The sequence below is a fragment of the Protopterus annectens genome, chromosome 1.part1, assembly GCF_019279795.1.
Source record: "Protopterus annectens isolate FY-2018-M chromosome 1.part1, PAN1.0, whole genome shotgun sequence".
Lineage (NCBI taxonomy): Eukaryota > Metazoa > Chordata > Ceratodontiformes > Protopteridae > Protopterus > Protopterus annectens.
In genome coordinates this window covers 1,037,009,380-1,037,031,330 of record NC_056726.1, presented here as the reverse complement: position 1 = coordinate 1,037,031,330, position 21,951 = coordinate 1,037,009,380, and the positions used below count along the sequence as shown (strand labels likewise).

Sequence of the window (21,951 nt, the reverse complement as noted above, 5' to 3'; positions counted from 1 at the left end):
TAATGCAGTGTCAGTGGCTGCATAGATAACACTACGAGTGGATGCTTGAATATTAGAAGATTGGGGGAGTCTCTTCTCACTCTCTGAGCTTGTATTAATTTGTCACTGTAGTGCAGAGTGAGGGATAATGCACCCCTGAAGTGTCATGCATCACATGAGATGTTAAACTGAGGTATCAGAGAAGGTGATATCTCGTGTGTAGGTAATGGAGCTCATGGCATTTATGAAAAAAATGTAGGGGCACTTTCATTGTAGATTATTTGTGTCTACCCATACTTACAAGCAACATTATAAGTACTTGAATGAAATTCGAATCATTTTAATTCTTCCATTCTTACCCACTTCATCACTTTTGCATATTTTGTCAAAAAGGAATTGCATCTGTCCTACCACAAGAGCCAAATACAGCCTGTTAATACACTGTTATTTTCAAATACACATTTTCAAATACACATCCATTTTGTACTACCCATAAAAATACACGTTGTAATCCATTTTGTACTCCCCATACAATTACACGTAATCCATTTCGTACTCCCCATACCAATACACATTGCAATCCATTTTGTACACTCCATACAAATACACATTGTAATCCATTTCGTACTCCCCATACAAATAAGTTGTAATCCATTTCGTACTCCCCATACAAATACACGTTGTAATCCATTTCATACCCCACATACAAATACAAGTTGTAATCCATTTTATACTCCCCATACAAATACACGTACTCCATTTCGTACTCCCCATACAAATACACATTGTAATTCATTTCGTCCTCCCCATACAAGTAATCCATTTCGTACTCCCCATACAGAATTATATTTGACTAATTTTTTAAGCACATTTTCAAGATGCAGCATCTTTGTAAAAGACTATTGTATTAACAATACAAAAAAAATTCCGTTATCTCTTAAAGCCTGTTTTCTTTAAAGTTCCTGATGCATACATAACTAACGAAGGAAAATATGTAGTAACTTTGCTTTTAAGACAAAACTTTTGGTAATACATTCCACAAGAAATCGTACAATATCCTTTGTATGTTTTGTCTTCTTTCACATTTCTTACCCTTCCTTTTGAATTTTCCCATCCACCACATAATGCCATTTATTGTGGGATATGTGATTAATACAGTGCTCTCTACATTATGCAACTAGGTAAGTAGGAGGTTCAAGGCCCATAACTGGAAATTTGTGTGTGCGTGTAAAACATTTGGAAATGTATCCACTTCTCCTGAGAAGAATACATTTTACTCTTCAGGGGATCCCTGATAGTCTAGTGATTAGGATTTGGTGCTCTCCTTGCCACAGCCTGGGTTCAGTTCCCATTCAGGAAATTTCAGTGAATTATTCAGTCGCCAGTGGCCTAATAGATAAGGCATTGATCCCTTAGGCAATGGATTGTGGGTTTGAGTCCCATCTGGGGTGATAGCACTATAGGTACTGTTAGTAATTTCAGTCCTAGCTGTTGTGTTTGTGGATTCTGTTCCCACTGCAGTCTTTTAACTGTGTATTTATCAAGATATGGTTTAAAGTGGCAGAGTGCTCCTGCCAAGCAATCTGCAGTTACTGACATGGTTTAAAGTGGCAGAGAGTACCCTGACAAAGCAAGGTTTCAGTGCCTTCTACACTTTTAAACCAGTAGCTGCACAGACAAGGGCTAAAGGTGGAGATGTCTTAGTATTCATCAGTAACAAGCATACCTCTAGGGTGGTCAGAAAGGATGACTTACTGGAGTTCAGGTGCTGTTCACTATAGACAAAATCCTGTACCATATCCTAGCAGCTACAGGGAACCATTCATGTCCCAAAAAGCTTGCAGTGCATACTGTGAGCTTTAATTCTCCCTCTATAGACTTGGAATCCAACACAGCCTCAAATGTATAGGCACAGAGATTTCTGGACTTCGTAAATACAAACACCCTTGACCAAATAGTGAATATGCCCACTAGAGGCTCCGACATACTGGACCTCATGCTTACAAATTTGGGAAAATGCTGCCCCCCCATGTCTCATCCTCCCTGGTTAGGTCCAACCGTACAGCTGTCTCTCTTGAAATCATAATCAACTCTGTAATCCTATTAAAATCAGTAACAATTAGGATCTATTCCAAGGCAAATTACCTTTAATTAAGTGATGTTTTGGCAAAATTCAATGCCGGCCAAGCCAAGAGAACACAGAAGCCTATGCTGAATTGCTATGAAATACTCTGTACATCTGTGTTCGTGGCTGCTAAGAGGCTGCTGTACCTACCAGAAGTAAGCATAGAACTAGCCCCAGTCCTGGTGGAATCCCAACTTAAACAGGATGTACAACATAAAAAGACACTGGCAAAAATCAGGAAGGGTAATTCCCATAAAGATAAAAACTCTTATCAAAGTAAATAGACAACTAAGAAGGCTTATTAGGTTAACGAAAGCCAACTTTGAGGTTAAGATATCCTCTCAGTTGAAAGATAATGTTTTGTTTGTCTTTTTGGCTTTTCCCGGTTAGGGGTCGCCACAGCGGAACTCCAGTCTGCTACTGATTGGCAGTAGATGTTTATGGGGCGAAGTTGCCAGGCCGATGCCTGACCTTCAGCAGTGGCACGCCCATTCTCGCGTGTCTTTTGGAGGCCACTCTGCTGCGGGGAGGACATGCAGGCTCCAGACAGAAGGCATTCCAGCTGAGAATCGAACAGGAGAACCTCTTGCTGTGAGGCAACAACGCTACTGCTGTACCACCGCGGCTTACAATTGAAAGATAATGATAAGGCTTTCTACATCTGTGTCAGAAACCACTAGGGTAGCACACAGCAATATGCTGAACTAGTGGTTAATGATGCTACATTCACTGAGCCTGGTGAAATAGCAAACCTGTTTGTAGACAAATTAAGTTCTAACTTAACCCCCCCTCTCAGCCCCAAATATTCAGCCAAACAATACGCTCAAACATACCCTCACAGCTGGGGATCCTGCACTGGCTGCACTCACTAAAGCCAAGAATGCGACCTCTGTGGTCCCTAGTAACATCCCAGGATGCCTCCTGAATAATCTACAATACTAGCTATAAAGACCACTGGAGTCATTATTTAACTATAGTCTTAAAACAAGCTTTGTGCTACGTGAATGTAGGACTATGACAGTCATCCCCCTTCATAAGGGAGGACCTTCAACAGATCCTGGAAACTACAGACCCATTAGTCTGACTACAAACAAAAACAACCAGACAGTGAATCCACCAATATTTTATTAAAATAATAAATAAGCTCAGCTCTAACATCTCGGCTGTCCACACAAGCCTTCAAGGAGTAAAAATATATCAAAAAATTTACCTCATATAGTGTATTCAGTTAAACAATTAAACAATTGGATCAAATATTTCGGTACTTGCGTATTATCGCAACCAGATTTAAACGGGGGCGAAACTCGCATACCTGCACACAAACAACTGCCTGAAGCACTTTAAACTGATGATCACAGTCTTTACTAATGAGCAAAAAGTTAATATTACTTTCAGAAATGGCATACATTAAAATATTACATGACGTACCAGCCTGGTAACAGCTGTTGGCCTCTTCATACACAGGGATGTGTTGGGGACATATTCTGCTGTTTTACAAGTAAGCAGTGAGATTCAGGGTTTTACACTTGTATTTGTATCGTGTCATATTTAAATGTATGGCATTTCTGAAAGTAATGTTAACTTTTTGGCCATTAGTAATGACTGTGATCAACAGTTTGAACTGTTTCAGGCATTCATTTGTCTGCAGGTATGCGCTTTTCACTTGAGAAAGTGCTGGTAAAGGTGTGGAGTGGGGTCCGCCTATTAGAAAAATGGAAAAGTTATATTTCTGCTCAACGGCCATTTCTCGAAGTGTTGGGAAGTGCAATGGGAATTTTAAGTTTAACAGAAAGGGTAAGAAGGAGTGTAACTTTCCAGATCCTCTTTCAAACATATAAAGGATCGCAGTTCCCCTGCTTTCTGTCTTTTATAACAACGCGATGGATGACAAATGTTGTTCCTTCCGCGGTTGGTTGACAAACTCCTGTTTCTGTTTCTTCCTCCTGGTCCTGTTGCACAAGCAGTGGTAAAAAGGTAATTAGGAGTTTATATACCCAGTTTTACTTAAACATGCAGTCCTTTCATGAAAACATTAGGAATTACGCAATGTTAGAAATCTGGTTGCGATAATACGCGAGTACCAATATTTCCAATTAAGCTCTTCATTAAGACCATATGGATACAAAGTGTTGAATTTAAGAATATATAAAGACTCTTTAGTCAGAAGCCGTTTTTTTTAAAAACATTCATCAAATACTGACACTTTAGTTTTCTCTAATACAGTACCCTGTAAGCCTTCACTGTTACTAGTAGCTATAGAATTCTTGTTTCTTATTATTAATATCTCTTATGCTCAAGCATTCTAACCTTAAAGGCCCTTTTAGTTTCTCCAATATAAAACAAATTGCACGGGCATTTAAGTGCATATATAACTCCTGTATTGCATGTAAAACTGCACCATGTATCAAATGGAATATGATTAATATAATTAAATTTATTTATTACATATTTACAAGCCCTACATTTTGTACAAGAAGTGCCCAATGGAAGTATGTTTAATTTTAATTCTAACATCTGGGGGGCAGAACTTTCCTTTGATAATAAAATGATGTACATTTCTACCCCTTCTATAGGAAATGCCCAATTTAGCATTTAACCAAGAAGAAACATTTTTCAAGGAACACAAATAGTTCCAAAAATATTGTATTACTTGGGAAATTTCAAAACTAAAACACCCAAACGTAGAAACAAAATAAATGGATTCAGAAGGTTCTATTTGAGCCATTTTATGTGAAGCCCTGATATGTGAATTATGATATGTATAATTTGTAACAAAGCCAGAGCACAGCCTCTTCCAGCTTCTTTCTATTATGTTCTTATTATAGCCCCTCTTCTCAAACATTTCCATTGTTACTTGTAATTCTCTTTTTAAATCTCTAATATTATTGCATAATCTAGACACCCTCAGTATCTCACCATAGGGAAGTGCTTCTAAACTATGTGTAGGATGAGAACTATTCCTATGTACAAACTGTGTACCCTGATCAAACTTTCTATGGACAGTAGTATGTAAAACTGTCCCATCTACAATAATTAATTGTGCATCCAAAAACAGAATGCATTTTCCTACTAATAATCCATCAAACTGTAAATAAAATCTATTAAGATGTAGAGATTGGACAAATTGTTCAACCATATCCCCACCCTGAACAATAAAAATCAAATCATCAATATAACGGAAATATTTAACAACATACTGACAAAAAAATGTGCTTTTATAAATATATTCTAATTCAAAAAGACCCATACTAAGATTAGCATACATGGGGGCAAAAGCGGCCCCAATGGCTGTACCGTTTCTCTCTGAACAGAGTATTATTAAACTCAAATTATTAGTAAGACAGAAATGGATAAGGTCTACAATATATTCTGTAACTGGAGAAGTTCCTAGAAAAAAATCAGACTGCCTCTAAACCAAAGGCATGACTTATCCTAGTATATAGGCTCTTAACATCTATTGTAAAAAAAATACATATCAGTATTCCATTGTATGTCATTTTTTGTATGAGATCAGTTACATCTCTAATATAAGAAGGAAGTTTATATACTGCAGGACTCAAATAAATAATGATGTAAAAAAAACACCTAAGGCATGTGTGAAATAATCACAACCAGCCACTATAGGCCTTCCTGGTGGTTTATTTAAATCTTTATGCACCTTAGGAAGGCAATAAAAATGTGCCATTTTACTATCTCTTATATTAAAATTATTCTTAATATCTGAATCTGTAAAATATCCAAGTCTATTACCTTTAGATAAAAGTTCATGATATTCTTTCAGAGCTTGATTATACACTGATATATCAATAATTTCATAAGTTTGATTGTCATTCAAATGTTCCATACACATAGAGAAATACTGAGCGCAATGCATTATAACTAATGTATTTCCTTTATCTGAGGGTTTGAATGTAACTTTATCCATTTTACTTAGTGCTTTCCATTCCATCATAGATAAGTTATATTCAATATACGAAATGTAAGTCAAAGCACGAGATGAGAGACCAAAAGTGCAATGGCGTACTCCAATGTTTAATACCCGCTTTCGTCACAAGACTTCCTCAGAATGCAACAAATTACCCCCTACAAACAGTTTAAATATTAGCACAAATTACAAACAAATTGCTAATTAATTAAAAAATCAAATAATTAACCTAAAACCAATGAAAGCATTATGTGCTTAAACTAACAGTGACAGTGTATCACAATTCTTTTCAACGTGTAATTTCCTATATTTTAAGAAACATTTCACGTTAATAGTGTCATTTAATCCTGGAAATTTATCTGAGTTAAGTTTAATTTGCCACATAGTCTCACGTTGTTCTAAATAGTTTTTAAAATCTCCTGCTCTTAGATCAGAATGCACAATATCCAATACAGAAAATAAAAATTTTTTAAAAGTGTTACACACAGCAGCATGTTTAAAAAGTGCATTATTCTCATCCTTGGTTTTAATACTGTACAAGTGCTCCCTTATCCTGGTTTTAAGACATCTAGTCGTCATGCCAATGTAGAATGCAGAACACCCAGAACATTGGCTGATGTAAACAACCCCTATTGAGTTGCAATCAACATAACCAGGAACCTTGAAAGTTTTGTCAATAGTATCAATTTTAATATAAGGTCCCTCAGAAATAAACCTGCACATGTTGCAACTATGACAACAATGCATACCAATCTTGTTAGTGTGTACATTAGATTGGAAATGAGAATTACCCTCTAAAATTTTCTTTAAGTTGTTGTTGTTCCTAAAAACAAACCGAGGTCGATCACCCACTCTTTTCCTAATGTCATTGTTGCCGTTTATAATCTTCCAGTTATTGGTGATAATTTGCCTAATCTGTCTCCCATCAGAACTAATGTCTAGAGAGCACATGATGTGTGAATTGATTTCATTATTCACATTCAAGTTACTAACAGCGCTGGCTGGCAAAGAAGGAAAATCTAGTAAAGCTCTAAATGAAGTAAGACGTCTGCTTAAAATCTCATCCTTTGACTGTGTGAGTTGAATAATGTTATACCCCCTCTCACTAAATAAAGAAATAATAATATTAAATTCATCAAGGAGGTCACTGTGTTTTGATGTCATCCGACTAGCTCGTATACATTGACCACGGGGGATGTTTTTAATGATGTGCCCAGGGTGATTACTGGAGTGGTGTAGGTATCCGTTGGTCACTTGATTTAGAGAACTGCTATTTTAAACGCTGCATTGAACTGGGTATTATCCCTAAGGGATTAAGATTTTTTAAATGCCCTAACGGCGTGAATAGTGATTCACCTTTTTTCAAGACTTTAGTTAATTTTTTTAACACAGCTGGTATCGATTTTCTTAAGTTACTCATTGACAATAATCTTTGCAAGATGAGCGACTTAGCCCAAACTCCTTGACTTTGTGAATTCAAATGCCCTAGAGCACATTGTTCATAACCCAACAAGAAGAACAAACATTCTAGATCTGGTCCTCAACAACATGTCAAAACAGGTGCTCTGCTGCAACTATTGTACCTTCATTAGTTAAACCTGACCACAAATCAGTCACCTTCACCATCCTCACTTGTCCATTCTTCATCCGACACTGCGGGTTGCAGGGTTTTGATCTGCAGGAGGCCAGGAACTCCACTACCAGGAAATCTTATTTGTCCAAATGGACTAAGTTTTCTGTCTGGTGCCTTGCTCGTAACTATGATCTACTTTCTGTGGAGGTTCCTCTGGTTTTCTCTTATTTGTGTGAATGATTCCATGCTGGGTTGGCATACTGTTCAGTTAAAGCTCACCTTTCAGATATTTTTGCCCGTCGGCCTTTAATTCCTCGTTTGAGGTCAAACAATTTCGTAAAGGCATCCTTCATATTAGGCGTCGCAGAAAGCTTACTCCTCCTTCTTGGGACCTTCATTTTGTTCTTGAAACGTGAAATGTGGCGGATTTTGAGCCTGCAGCTTCAGCTTCCTTGCAGCATTGTACATATAAGACCATTTTTCTTTCAGCTCTTACTTCATCTAGAAGGGTGCCTGAGCTTCAGGCCATTATGGCTATCCGTCCTGTTTGAGTTTTTCATAGGGACAGGTTGTCTTTTCATACTAATTTTTCTTTATGCCCAAGACTGAATTGTCTTTTAGTCAGGCCATTGATTTGCCCACTTTTTTCCCCTTCTCCGCAGTCTGCCATTCATAGGTTCATAGGTAGGTACTAGGCTATCAGCCCAAGGGCCTACGTTAGCCTAGCCAACAAGGTTCCCTGGCTTACGCCACCCAAGAAAGTTATTTTCCTGTGCCACTGTCGAGCAGAGACACAGAAGTGATCCCAGGGTGAATTTCCTATTTCCCATCCACTCATCAAGATTTTTCTTGAAGAGTGGTAATGAAGAACTTTGCTTGACGTAGATGGGTAGCCTGTTCCAGAGTATGAGAATTCTCTGGGACAGGAACCTATCCCACCAGCATGTCCTGTTTATTGTGGTGACAGGGTTTCAATCCCTAGAGCATGTAGCTCAGAGGGATTCGGATTTCTTTAGGTGTAGCATGCCCAGCAACTCTGGGTTTGACATAGCTTTATATGTTATGTTAGGCAGAGATCACCTCGGAGTAGGCAATATGCTCCGGAGTAAAGCTGAAGTTTTTTGAGATGGTCAGTGTAGGGCATTTGTTTGAGGCTAGTAATCCTCTTTGTGAGGTACTTCTGTGGCCTTTACAGCTGCTGCAGATGTCTTGTGAGGTACATTCCAAAAGGGGCGTTGTACTCTATAATGGGTCTAATGAGTGTTTGTAGAGGGGAACAATAACCTCTTTTTTTCCTGTATGAGAACCCTTACGATGAGGTGTGCCACGTAGAAGGACTTCCTGACTACTGTGGTGATGTGACTATCAAAGGAGAGACTACTGTCCACCTGGGTCCCAAGGTCTCATCACACATTCGGTGTTAAGTAGATTGCTTTCTATGTGGTAGTTAATGGGTGCAGAGTTTTTACCAAAGGGGATGGCACTGCACTTTTTGGCAGTGAGCTTGAGGCCATGACTCTGACACCAGGCATCTGTCTCAGCGAGGCCCTTCTGTAGGATGTCCACATCATTTGGAGACTTGACTATGGCTCCTAGTTTGCAGTCATCTGCGAACTTCGTTACTTAAGGAATTAATGCATTCTGCCTGCCAGATGACTAAGCATTCCTTGCACTCCGGTTTTGATGCATTAGAAGCTTCTTGCAGGGCAACCGCCACAGGATCTGTCATTTGTAGACATGCATGGCTCTGGGAACACCCCCTACCTGACCATGTGAAATTTAAACTTTTGGATGCACCCTTGCATGAAGACAACTTACTTGGTAACAAAGCAGAAGAGGTGCTTAAAAAGATGGAAGAAAAAACAAAATCAATGCAAACTGTCAAAGACTTCTTGCAAGTACAACCACCGAGGTTCAGCAGACACTACCCATCTAAGCATTGGGCATTTCCTGTAACCTCCAAGCAAGGCCAATCTAGGTATAGAAACAGTAAAACAACCAGGCCCTTATCCCAGGGCTCACAGAGAACAAAACAGTGGACATCTACCCCAAAAACAGGGAGTTCCAAGCAACCCTCCCTTTGGTAAAAACAATAAATGACCCCCCCCCCCAAAACCCAAACAAAGCTGCCTCATGCATTCCACCCCTAGGAGGAAGGCTTTTAAACTTCTCTCACATCTGGACCACCATTACAGACGACCAGTGGGTCCTAAAAATAGTCTCTCTAGGATACAAATTCTCCTTTCCCACCTACCTATTGCCAAAGGGTACCCGGACCTCCCTCCAAATCAAAGAACAGAGGCACACAAACTTATCAATATCCTCCTTTCTATGAGGGATATAGAACCGTTGCCACAAGAACAGGTGGGCCTAGGTTTCTACTCAAGACTGTTTCTAGTCCCCAGAAAGGAAGGCACCTGGCATCCCATTCTGGATCTGTCCACTCTCAGCACCTTCTTAAACATTCCAAAGTTCAAGATGCTCGCCCTCCATCAGCTCCTTCCCATGTTAACTAGGGATGCCTGGCTGGTGACTCTGGATCTAAAAGAGGCATACCTCATATTCCTATCAGGCCCTCATGCAGAAAATACCTACGTTTTAGAGCAGGGACTCGGCACTTTCAGTTCTCTGCTCTGCCCTTTGGCTTATCTACTGTGCCCAGAGTGTTCACAAAATGCCTTGCACCTGCCATTGCATATTGCAGAAAAATAAATATTCAGATTTACCTATACCTGGATGACTGCCTCATTCAGGCAGATATCCTGGACAAATTGCTGCAAGACCTATCATTTGAAATAAACCTGTTCACCTTCTTGGGGTACACCATCAACAAAAAGTCAAAACTAGTACCCTCAAAGAAGATTGTTTTCCTGGGAGCAAGTCTAAATACAACTTCCCAGATGGCATTTCTCACACCAGAAAAGCAAAGGACTCTTCCAACTTACTTCAGACAACTGGCCACCAGGCCCCAGCTCGCTGCAAGGAAAATCCTGCAAGCCCTGGGGTACATAGCCTCTTGCATACTTCTCATTCCATATGTCAGACTGCATATGAGGAAACTACAATGGTACCTGAAGAGTCTTTGGTGTCAGCATTCACAGGATCTAGAGACAACCCTCCCCTTGATTCCTTCCTTAACAGTAGAGTTCCTCTGGTGGGCCAATGCCTGTGCACAGAACAAGGGCCTGCCCTTCCTACCAGTGGCCGCCTCCCAAAGCCTCACCACAGACACGTCAGACTACACCTAGGGGGCTCACCTGGAGCACAAATGCATGCAGGGGCATTGGAACAAGCAACAAATATCGTTGCACATAAACTTAAAAGAGATGATGGCGGTACAGCAAGCCTTGATGGCATTCGAACCCCTTTTCACTCAAGGAACTCTTCTCATCAAGACCGACAACACTACTGTGATGTGGTATATCAACAAGCAGTGGGGAACTCATTCCTATCCCCTGTGCAGGCAAGCCATGAACCTTCATTCGATAGCCCAGTACCTTCCAGGCTCTCAAAATACCCTGGCAGACCAGTTGACCAGGCAGGCACTGGACCTGCATGAGTGGCAGCTCAGTAGGTCAGCCTTTTCTCAGATCATTCAGAAATGGGAAACCCCAGAGATAGACCTCTCTGCGTCGTCCACCAGCCACCTTCTCAGCAAATACTGCGCAAGGGAATATCACCACAGGGCTTTGAAAGTGGATGCCCTGTCCTTCTCATGGACACTCCTCTCAGCTTATGCATTCCCACCCCTACCTCTCCTCCTGAGAGTGCTACTAAAAATAAGGGAAGAAAAGCCAAGGAACATTCTGATAGCACCAGACTGGCCCAGACAGCATTGGTACCCCCTCCTGCTCAGTCTGTCACAGTCCCCTCCTTGGGACCTACAGAGGACCCCAGACCTGCTGACCCAAGGAGAAGGGATATACCTGCACGCAGACTTACAAACCTTGAACTTGGCAGCTTGGCTCATTGCTTAAACCCACAGCAATGTACAATCCTTAGCACTCAGGTCCTGGAAGTCCTCAGAGAGGCCAGACGCCCGAGCACTAGGCAATCCTAGGCAGGTAAATGGAAGAGGTTCAGTGTCTGGCTCCAAGCTAAGGGGATTTCTATGTCCCAGCTGACTCTCCCACTTGTCCTGGACTACCTGGCAGACCTACTCAACATAGGCCTCTCCTCCTCCTCCATAAAGATTCATGCCTCTGCCATATCTGCACATTGCAATTCAGAACAACCTGTTTTCTCTCACCCCCTGATCAGTTTCTTAGGGGAGCTAACAATCTGAGGCCTCCCAGAAGAGCTCCCACCCCCGCATGGTATCTTAACTTCACCCTGGAGAAACTTACACTACCTCCTTTTGAGCCAGCAGCCTCAGCAGATTTAAAGTTCCTTTCTTGGAAAACTGCATTCCTCCTGGCCATTACCTCAGCCAGAAGGGTCTCAGAACTTCATGCTGTCATAGCAATCGAGCCATTCATTATATTCCATGCAGACAGGGTCACCCTCAGAACCAACCCCTCCTTTATGCCCAAGGTGGTTTCTAGTGTGGCCCTAAACCAGTCCATTCACTTATCCACCTTCTTTGCCAACCCGCAGAACAAAGGTGAGAGGATTCTGCATTCTCTAGACATTCACAGGCAACTAAGATGCTATCTGGACAGGACTAAGCCTTTCAGAAAATCTGACCAACTGCTAGTCAGCTTTGCCCCAGGGACACAGGGTAAACCAATTTCCGAATGGATAGCGCACTGCATCCATTTCTGCTACAAGCACCATGGTAAGCCTCCACTTAAGGGGATCAGAAGTCACTCTACTAGAGCAGCCTCCACCTCAGCAGCCTTCCTCAGAGGAGTACCTGTGAGGGATATTCTGGAGGCTGCCACTTGGACATCTGTGCACACCTTCACCAAGCATTACCGTCTGCCTGTGTTTTCTAAATCTAGGGCAGGGTTTGCCACTGCAGTCCTGCAGGGCATGATAGCTAGCCCTTAGCACCTCAGGCTACGTCCACCCTTTTTTCAGTAAGCTTTGGGAATCCACCCAAATGTGATGACTGCAACAGTGAAACATGAAGAACATGGTGCAGTTGTGTACACTTACCACAAATGTAGATGTTCAAGTGTATTCAGTGTTGCAGTCCTGGTTTACCACCCTCCGGCCCCCAGCATTTCGGTTATTCTCTCTGTTCCCTTATTCTCTTTTTCTAAGGCAGAGACATGCTGTGTTTATGGGTTACTACTATAGTGGGGATCAGACCTCTGACCTATGCCTCCTTTTGGGGACTCCTGACACTTAGGGCAAGAAAAACTGATGTAATGGCGTCTGCTTCCTCCCTTCATACCCCTGATGACCTGACGTCAGTCTGCAGGCGACAGCAACCGACGCCTGAATATGAAGCCTCTGGTATTCTGGCCGGCTGAGGGCTATCCAGGCAGGGATAACCCTTATGTGATGACTGCAACAGTGAATACACTCTAACATCTAAGTTTATGGTAAGTGTACACAACTGTACTTTCTGAGGTATGGACAGCTGTACATCACTTTTATGCCCTATGCCATGAGCAGGGAGCATGTGTGTGATGTACAACATCCTTAAACAAAAAATTAACTTAAGGCCTTGGTGTACTGCACAGACATTGGGCTATCCTTGGCAGGGGATCCCTTTAGTAAAGAATACTGTGACAGTAAAGGGAAAGGACATCTACTGTTATAGTAAAATTAACTGTACTTTGCCAGTAGAGGCCTTAGATCATCTAATGAGACACACAAGTTTGACTAGTCTTATATGCAAAGTAATAGAAACATATTATTGTGGACTTGAGCAAAGACACAGAAAACCTTTAAACACTTGACCCATCACAGTTCAGTTCTGTCAAGGGCAGGTCATGACTAGTAAACTTGATGGATGACTTTGAGAAAGTCACTAGAGCTATGGACAAGGGCAAAATGGTACATACTGCCTACCATGAGCTGGCAAAGGCATTTGATACAGTATCTCACTTCGGTATTATAGACAAGCTCACATAGTTGGGCATAAATCACTGTGTCACTCAATGGATAGTCAAATGGCTCACAGAGAAGACACATGAAGTTAGGGTGGGGGAATCTACCTCCACCAAGAGGCCAAGAGGCCTATTACTAGTGTTGTCCCACAATGCATGGTACTTGGGCCTCTCCTGTTTGGAATACACTTTTCTGAAGTCAAGGAAAATGTAGAGGGCTTTTGGCTGACAAGATTTGCTGATGACTGCAAGCTGGGTGCAGTCATTGAATCCCCCAAAGATTTAGGTATCCTCCAGGAAGGTGCAACACTGATAACTGGTGGCAAAACCAAGGCCTAAAATTCAAAATCAAAAATGCATAATTTTACCCTTTGTGAAGATGACCACCCCTACAGATTACAACAGTAACACTTCCCTAAGAGTAGACCTAGTGATAAGGAACTTGAGAACAACTCAGGTTGACAGTAACCTGAACTGTAATCATCATGTGTCCATAGTGAGAAAATCCATGATGTGGTGTAACTTATAAGTAAGGGCACAACATCCAGATTTAAGGAGATCATAGTTCCACTATACTCGGCCCTCATTAGACCAGTAATCATGTACAGTGTACCCTTTGGTATATACCTGTCCAGGTATTTGCAACAACTGGAGCAGCCATAGGGGTTCCTCACTAAAAGAATACAGGGTGTAAACAACATGTCCTGTGTGTGTGGACTGCCTCAAAGCTCTGTGCCCTGTACTTGGTCTAGAGACTATTGAGAGGCAAGCTATGCTTTATCTACAAGACGTTCTCTGATCCAGCCCTGCAGATTTGTACACATTCGAAAAACAAACGGCACTAGATTTACTCGGTCTAAGGATCTAAACTTCATCTGTGACATAAATAATCCATCTTGGAGGGATAATTATGCATCTATGAGATTACTCCTTCTCTGGAGCAGCCTCCCATTCTTGTGAAACAGCTGTTTCCTAAGCCTTTTCAAACACTGTTTGGACCAATGGATGGAAAACCACAACTTCATCCTTGACTTTGGTTTCCTGTGGCCCTTATGGACAGGGGCAGTCTGTAGATGTCCTAAGTCACAGGCATGTACCAAAGCCATTCTAGCCCATGGACATTGATTGGGAAATTTTGGGGCGTGAATGTCTAGGCTGAAAAAGACTTCAGGACCGTTGTCCTAGTAACCTCCATGATCCTATGAAAATAGAATAGCTACATCACAGGGATGAAAGATAAAACAGGTTCAAGGCTGTGTAGTGAGGTAAACACTCACGATTTTCCTTTGTGTAATCTTAAATGTGGGGTGATGCTCTTTTTTTTACTCCATAAAGCTTTTGTGAATTGCAGGTAGACTTGATGCAGTTTACTTGATTTTTTTTTTCAAGACAGATGCAAATGCTTTTATTTTAAAATTGCCGGAAAGTAATAAGGAGCAAACCTGTTTGGGCTCCCTGCAGTATTACAGGCTGTTTCCAACTCCCTTGATTTTCTCAGTACATCATCATGAACCTTATAGTTAAGAAACTTGATAGTAAAATGTCCTGGTAGCTATAAGTTTTTTTTTTTTTTTTTGCAGTGTTTTCTTTTGACAGTCCCAGGTTCCTGAATCACATTCTCTTCCACTCCTCAGTAAATTCTGCCATCATAGATCCCTCTCTTTGATTGGAACATCCTATTAAATGCAAGTAATTCCATGAAGATTGATTTTCTGTACCCTCCTCCCTCTGTTTATATTACAACTGCACTTCTTCAGTTTGGATAGGAATAATCGGTAGTCTTTGGTGGTTTTTTACTCCAGTAAAGTGGCTTGTTAGTTTTCTTACACATAGAGCAATGTTAGCAAGTTATTGGCAGCTTCTGTGACATTGAGGCAAGCTTAGAATCTGCCAAACTTCTTTTCGGAGTACTAATAGAGACTGCACAAATGTGTAGGCACTCCTCCTGTCTTCATGTCTTCACCTCTTCCGTCATGTAGTGTAGCTGTTCTGGACACTTGCATGGATACCGGCTTAGCATCCAAGTGCTCCAGATTATGCGTAACATTCCACATTTAATGACGAGCGAAGCCACTGTTCCGCTTTTCCGCACTGAACAGCAGTGGATCCGCTACACACATTCTGATTGGTTTGTGTACCGCAATTACTTCCAATCAGCATTGCAACACACAAACCAATGCATAGGCCAATCAAAGCCTGTCTTTCTTCATGACTGTATCCTGTACCCTGTAGGAGTCGCTGAGTGATTCCTGTCACTTTCTAACTGAGGAAGATAATGAAATCACTCTTTCGCACTCTCTACGTTTCTGTCTGAGTAAATGAAGAGCTGTGTATCTTATCAAGTGAGGCATAGTTCCAAGATGATGGTGTTGGCTACTTGTTGTTTTAAACACGTTCCAAAACATACAGCCTTTAGGTTCAACATTTTACAGACACGTCCATCTGTACAGGGTTAATGGGCAGGGTATCCAGCAATTGTGAAATTTAGGATGGCATTACTGTTGACTTAAAAACTGTGTACATTGGATTTATGAGCATAGTTTTAATAAAAGCCTACGACATACCCAACTCATCAAATTATAACTTTCTAGCAAAACACAATTGTATGTGCAGTGCAAGCTTTCGAGTGTGTCTGTGTCTCGACCTATTAATTTTATAGAGTTTTATGAAAAAAAAAAATTTTGATGCAAGTTTTTAAAGTTTTAACGGTTAAATATTATAGCATGATATTTTGCCACAAAGGTAATAACTAGTTCCTGAGCTACGTAATGTGATGGTATGTTTTAAACTATCTGTCTCATTTTAAAGAGCTGTATTCAAATTCTTGCCTGTACCTTACTTTCCAATTTCAAGGGAATGTTTGTCAGTCATTTTCCTAATGCTCTCAACCTTCCATCTCCAAAATGAGGAACACTAGTCCTCATAATGTGGAGCAAATGGGCAAAATGTGGAACACATACGAACAACTTCAACAAGGAAGGTCATAGGATGGTTAAAATATGCTGGTTTTGCTTATGCAAAAGATATATTTTAATGAATAAATACGATTCTTTTGTAGTTATAGGTATCAGTTAAAAAAACATTCCTAATACAGAATGTGAGACGGACCCTTTCAAGGTGAAATTTCCTGCTTTTAAGTACCCTTTTAGGCACCTTTGTCAGGTCCAGACCTGGCAGTACGACAGGGGTAGAACACATCTAAAGTGGTGAATGTGAAATGCAAGTCTCTACCATGATCCATGGCAAAAAAAAAAAAAAAAAAAATGCAAGCATATTAAGGTTGGAACTCATTTTTCCATTAATGGTAAAGAATACAAGGTTAACAATCATTTTAATTGTGAAACTAAATTTGTGGTTTATGCAGCTCTGTGTAATCACTGCAAAGCTTTCCATATTGGAAAAACTGAGCGTAAGATTAAAACTAGGATATATGAACATATGTATGCTGTCAGCAAAAAGGACGAAAACAATGCCCTAGCTAAACATAGTTTGGAATATAGTGGGCATTCTTTCAGTTTTGTCATTTTACAGCAAAGAACACCAGATATATGGGGGGGCCCATGGCAAGTCCGTCTAGAAATAGATGAACTTATGTGGCAAATCCGCACTAGAGCCCATTTACTACCAGGTATCAACGAGTCCCTTTCTATTAAATGTGTCCTCAAATGGTTAGCTTATAATAGATAAATTAAAATTCACTTTTATTCTTACAAGGTCAATCTACATTTCAATCTGACAATTAACTATAAGCTTAACACATGCTAGTTTGTTATAGATTTTATTTTTTCAAAAATAATTTTTTGCACAATGTACTACTTTTCTCGTACATAACGAAAAAAGTGTTATTTTGTATATTTATGGTAAAGATTTAATGCAGCTAGATACATGCACGCTGCCTAAGTCTGAGTACTTTTGTCTAATAAGCTTTAGAACAACTGTGGCTTTATTTAAATTAGTATCCATCTATCTGCACAAGTAAGCGTGACAACTAATAAACGCTGCTTTACATCAAGGTATATTGGTGCACTGTCAGTGATTTATTCAAGGTATCAGGCAACATAGTGTTACTTTCTAAAATCATTTTCATATATATATATACGATGTATTAAATATGTTATAAATTGTGATTTTATCGTATCTCATTGAAATTAAGGAAGCACTTTGATGTCAACGTATGCTTGCAGCATTTACCATGCTTCTATTATGTTTCATTTTGGTGTATTCAATGCCTTTTTGCAATTCAACTAATACTTGAAAAACATGCAAAATCATAAGATCTGAGCTTGATTAAGCTTTTCTAGTATTTGACAACAAGACTTGTGTTTTAACTGGTTTATTAAGTTTCTTTAAGGTCTCCATGGCAATATGTAATTGAATAATGCACTTAATACTCATTGGTTCAACAGTATGTATACTTTATAAATCTTGCTTTTTTGGCATTCTGCTTTTTTGTCTGAAGAAGGTGGTACATTTGTCCCGCCGAAAGCGCTAACTATATTTGAAGTTTATTAAATTATATTTTTTATTCAGCCATCTCTTATTGTGTTCCAGTCCGCTTTGTGTTTTTTACAACGTTTCGCGCTGTGCAAAAATAGGGTGTTCCACATTTTGACCATTTGTCACACATTAAGGTCTGTGTTCCACATTGGCCTCTTAAGAGGTTGAGACCTATGGATTGCCCTCTAGATGCAGTACCAATCTCCTTACTTTCTGACTGGAACCAACAATACTCCCAGCCTAGAACACACTAAGCATTATTTGCATTAAAGTAATGCTTGCAATATTAAGTCTTCATGCATATCAGCAATACTTTTTGCAAAAGTTCTGCTGCAATTGTGACTGCACAGCTTTATGCCATTTAGCATGTTTTTATTTAATAAAACTCATATCTCCCACAGTAATTGCCAGATTTCATCCACCTTCTCTTTACAATGTGTATAATCTGCAAAGCAAATGGCATTCATATTCATTTTATTTGCACTGAGCTCTATTTTTTTTGTTTCTTGCAAAAATTGTTATTCTCACACACTTTGTTAAAAAGATTGCACTTGTTAATTTTGTGTGCACTTTCTACAACAATCACAGTAATTAAAAATACTTCCAGAAGTCTCTAGCAGGGAAGGTCATACATGTCCCTTATGTTGTCAAAGCTTCATAACAGGGAGATCCATTGGTATTATCTATGAGCCAGTCTCTACTGTGTAAGCCATTCACATCCAGAGGTCCACATAATATAGCTTTATCATCCAATTCTACAAGGAGATTCCCCCATATAGGTACCTTAGCATGTCAGATGTCTAATAAAGGATAAAAGTGATGTAACTTCTTCAGGGCTTTATCTACCATGTTTAATGAATCCATCCACTTAAGTGAGCTGATGTGACTGATCAGTAGAATAAAAAGACCTTGTGTGTTGAACTGAGTGAATTTGCTTCTGATTCTAAATACAAATGTGGGTAAAGTGTAGTTATATTTAGATATGGGGTTGACATTGCCTCCTTGGCCATTCAACAAACTTCTGGTACCCTGGCACATTCATACTTCCTTGGAAGAAATAAAGCAGTGCATGATATCTGTGCCTCTTGCCCTTCTATACAAACTGAATTGTTAGATTTTTTTTTTTTATTTTGCTGAGTCACTTACTTAAGGAAGGTACAGAGAGGTGCCTTATAAGACGTAGCATAGTTTGAGGTATCAAACCCCCCAGGAGAGATGGAGCTTCCCCTACACATGGACCAACAGAAATAAGTCATTCCACAGGCATTTCAAGTTTAATCATTTCAAGATAGTCACTAATCACTGTGATTCCCAAATGTTTGTGGGAAACTGACACCACACTGTGCTTACACAGCACCATAGCCACCCTTTCGGCTGGAAAAAGCATGAGTTTGTTTAGGTTAACTTTTTAGCCCTGAGATTCTATGTAATCTCAATAACTCTGAAAAGCAGGGTATACCTAGTTGGAGAAAAATAACAATCTAGTTCTTTCCTTAAGATTTTGGTTCAGATCAGTGGATGAGACAAATAATAAACCTCTATTAGGTGAACGATGCCCCATTAATGTACCTCACAACATCTGCATGGCTTCTGGGGCCCTTGTACAAATCGGGGACAAAATCAAAAATAATGCTGAGACAAAGGGCCAAAAATAGCGACAAATTTTAAAACTCTCTCTTATAAACTTAGAAATTTGCTAGAATAATAAGTTTGCATTCGCATGCATTTTCTCAAGGATTTGAAGTCTGAAACTCAAATGTATGTCATTTAATGGCTGCAGTTGTCAGTGATTTGCCAGAAAACTACACATTTTTTGCAGGACATTCCAAACATAATTACACAAAAATCTGTACCTTATGTGAAATTCTGTATAGCTGAGTCTGTAGCAAATTCCAGATCCCCAACTTAATTAGGTAATTTCCTCGACATTTATTGCAGTGCACTCATGGTCAGTCAGGATGTGTTGAAACGATGCAGGAAAAAGTTGAAAAATAAGATTTAATTGCTTTCCTTAATCAGGGTTGTGGCTCATTGTCTATTATCATGAGATTGACGGGTGAAAATGTCGAATCTCACTTGTTCGACACCAAAATGTCGAACTCCCAAGTTTCCCGAATGGCCAAAACACCGGTTGGCCGATTTGTGACACCTGCCCCTTTCCCTGACTGTAGTGCGGTCTCGGAGTTGGAATATTTAGTTGGGGGGGCCGAAGCCCCCCACTTAAATGTTTTAGTGCGGCATTGCTGTTTGGCTGACCGATTTCTTTCTGTTGGAAAGAAATCGTGTTTTAGTCATTCAGGAAACTTTGAGTTCGACATTTTGGTGTCGAACAAGTGAGATTTGACATATCTACCACAAGAGGAGTGGTTCCTGGCCCAGAAATTGTAGCTACTGGCCTTTTGGGCAGTTTTTTCCCCATCTCTTTCAATTTTCTGGTTTAAAAGCCACACTTGCCCTTGTTTCCCATCTTTCCTGTTACTAGCCTAGTCCAGATACAGAGTTGCTGTATCCAGGACTGTTGGTAAGCTTCTGAGCCCCGCAAGCCGTTCTGTGTTGGAGGGAAGCTACCTAGCTTATCAGTGGGAGTGGTAAGCACTAGGTAGCCTATCTAGCACAAAAGGAGTGGTTCTGGCCCAGAAATTGTATAGTTTATTGGCTGTTTGGGCAGTTTTTTTTTTCCATCTCTCAACTTTCTGGTTTTAAAGCCTGTGTTTGCGCTTGATCCCCACCTTTCTCGTAAACTAGTCTAGTCCAAGTGCAGATTTGCTGTATCCAGTACTGTTTGTAAGCTTCTGAGCTCCGCAAGCCTTTGTGTTGGAGTGCAGCCTTCTAGCTTATCAGTGGGAGTGGTAAGTACTAGGTAGCCTGTCTATCACAAGAGGAGTGGTTCTTGGCCCAGGAATTGTAGTTTATTGATCATTCGGGAAGTTGTCCATCTCTTTCAACTTTCTGGTTTAAAAGGACACATCTTCGCTTGTTTCCCATCTTTCCTGTAACTAACCTACTGGAAAGCACTAGAAAGCCTTAAACTGATATAAGCATTCTAGCTTAAAAGAGAGATTTTTGTGTGATTGAGTATCAGTTTTCTGTATTTTCTTGCTGTACTTAACTGTTTTCCGACTAAACGCTGATATTCCATCACTTGTTATGAGTTTTTTTCACATACTGCACTTATTTGACTGCCTGCACTTTTAAAGAGTTGTTTTTTTGTTTAAATTGTTTAACTGTTGTAGGCTACACACTAAAGTGTGATAGCCTTTTCTGATCGCTTGTAGTCGTTTAAAGCTGTTTTAAGTGTACTTTTTACTGTTTTTGCCTTATCTTTTCAAAAAGACAAAACAAATGTCTTGTTTCCCGCCTTTCTAAGCTAGTATGGTCCAGTTTTCAGGCTAGTGCTGAATTCAGGGCTGTGTTACAAGTTTCTGAGTTGCTCATACCTTACTTGGATAGAGGGAAGTTTCTCTGCTCACCTGTGAGAGAGGGGAACTTTGAGCAGCCATCTGTCCCTGGAGGAGTGGTTCCAGCCCAGAAGTTAGTTGTTTAAAAACCACGTTTGCACAGTTTTGTGCACTGGGCAGCACCGGTTAGCTAGGGTTAAATTATTCCTGGCTCCACTAAGTCTCTTCTTCAGCTTTTCACTTGAAACTAGTCTAACTCTCAACCTAAGCACTCAAAAGCATCCTACAGCCCAGCACTTGCTCAGACCTAACAGCAAGCACTAATATACCCCTACACTTGACTGCCCAGCAGAGCAAGGCTCTTTATCCACCCCTCACTAACCAAGCAGCTCACCCTACTATTCAGGCATGACCAAAGGCCAACTTCAGGTGTACTCTCCAGTCCAGCTGGT

The 21,951-nt window shown here is 40.3% G+C and overlaps 1 protein-coding gene across 1 annotated transcript in view; it reads left to right on the top strand.

Moving 5' to 3' along the window:
• The window catches only part of LOC122808805 (deleted in malignant brain tumors 1 protein-like), a 568,450-nt gene that overhangs the window by 295,841 nt on the left and 250,658 nt on the right, over positions 1–21,951 (top strand). The window lies entirely within an intron of this gene.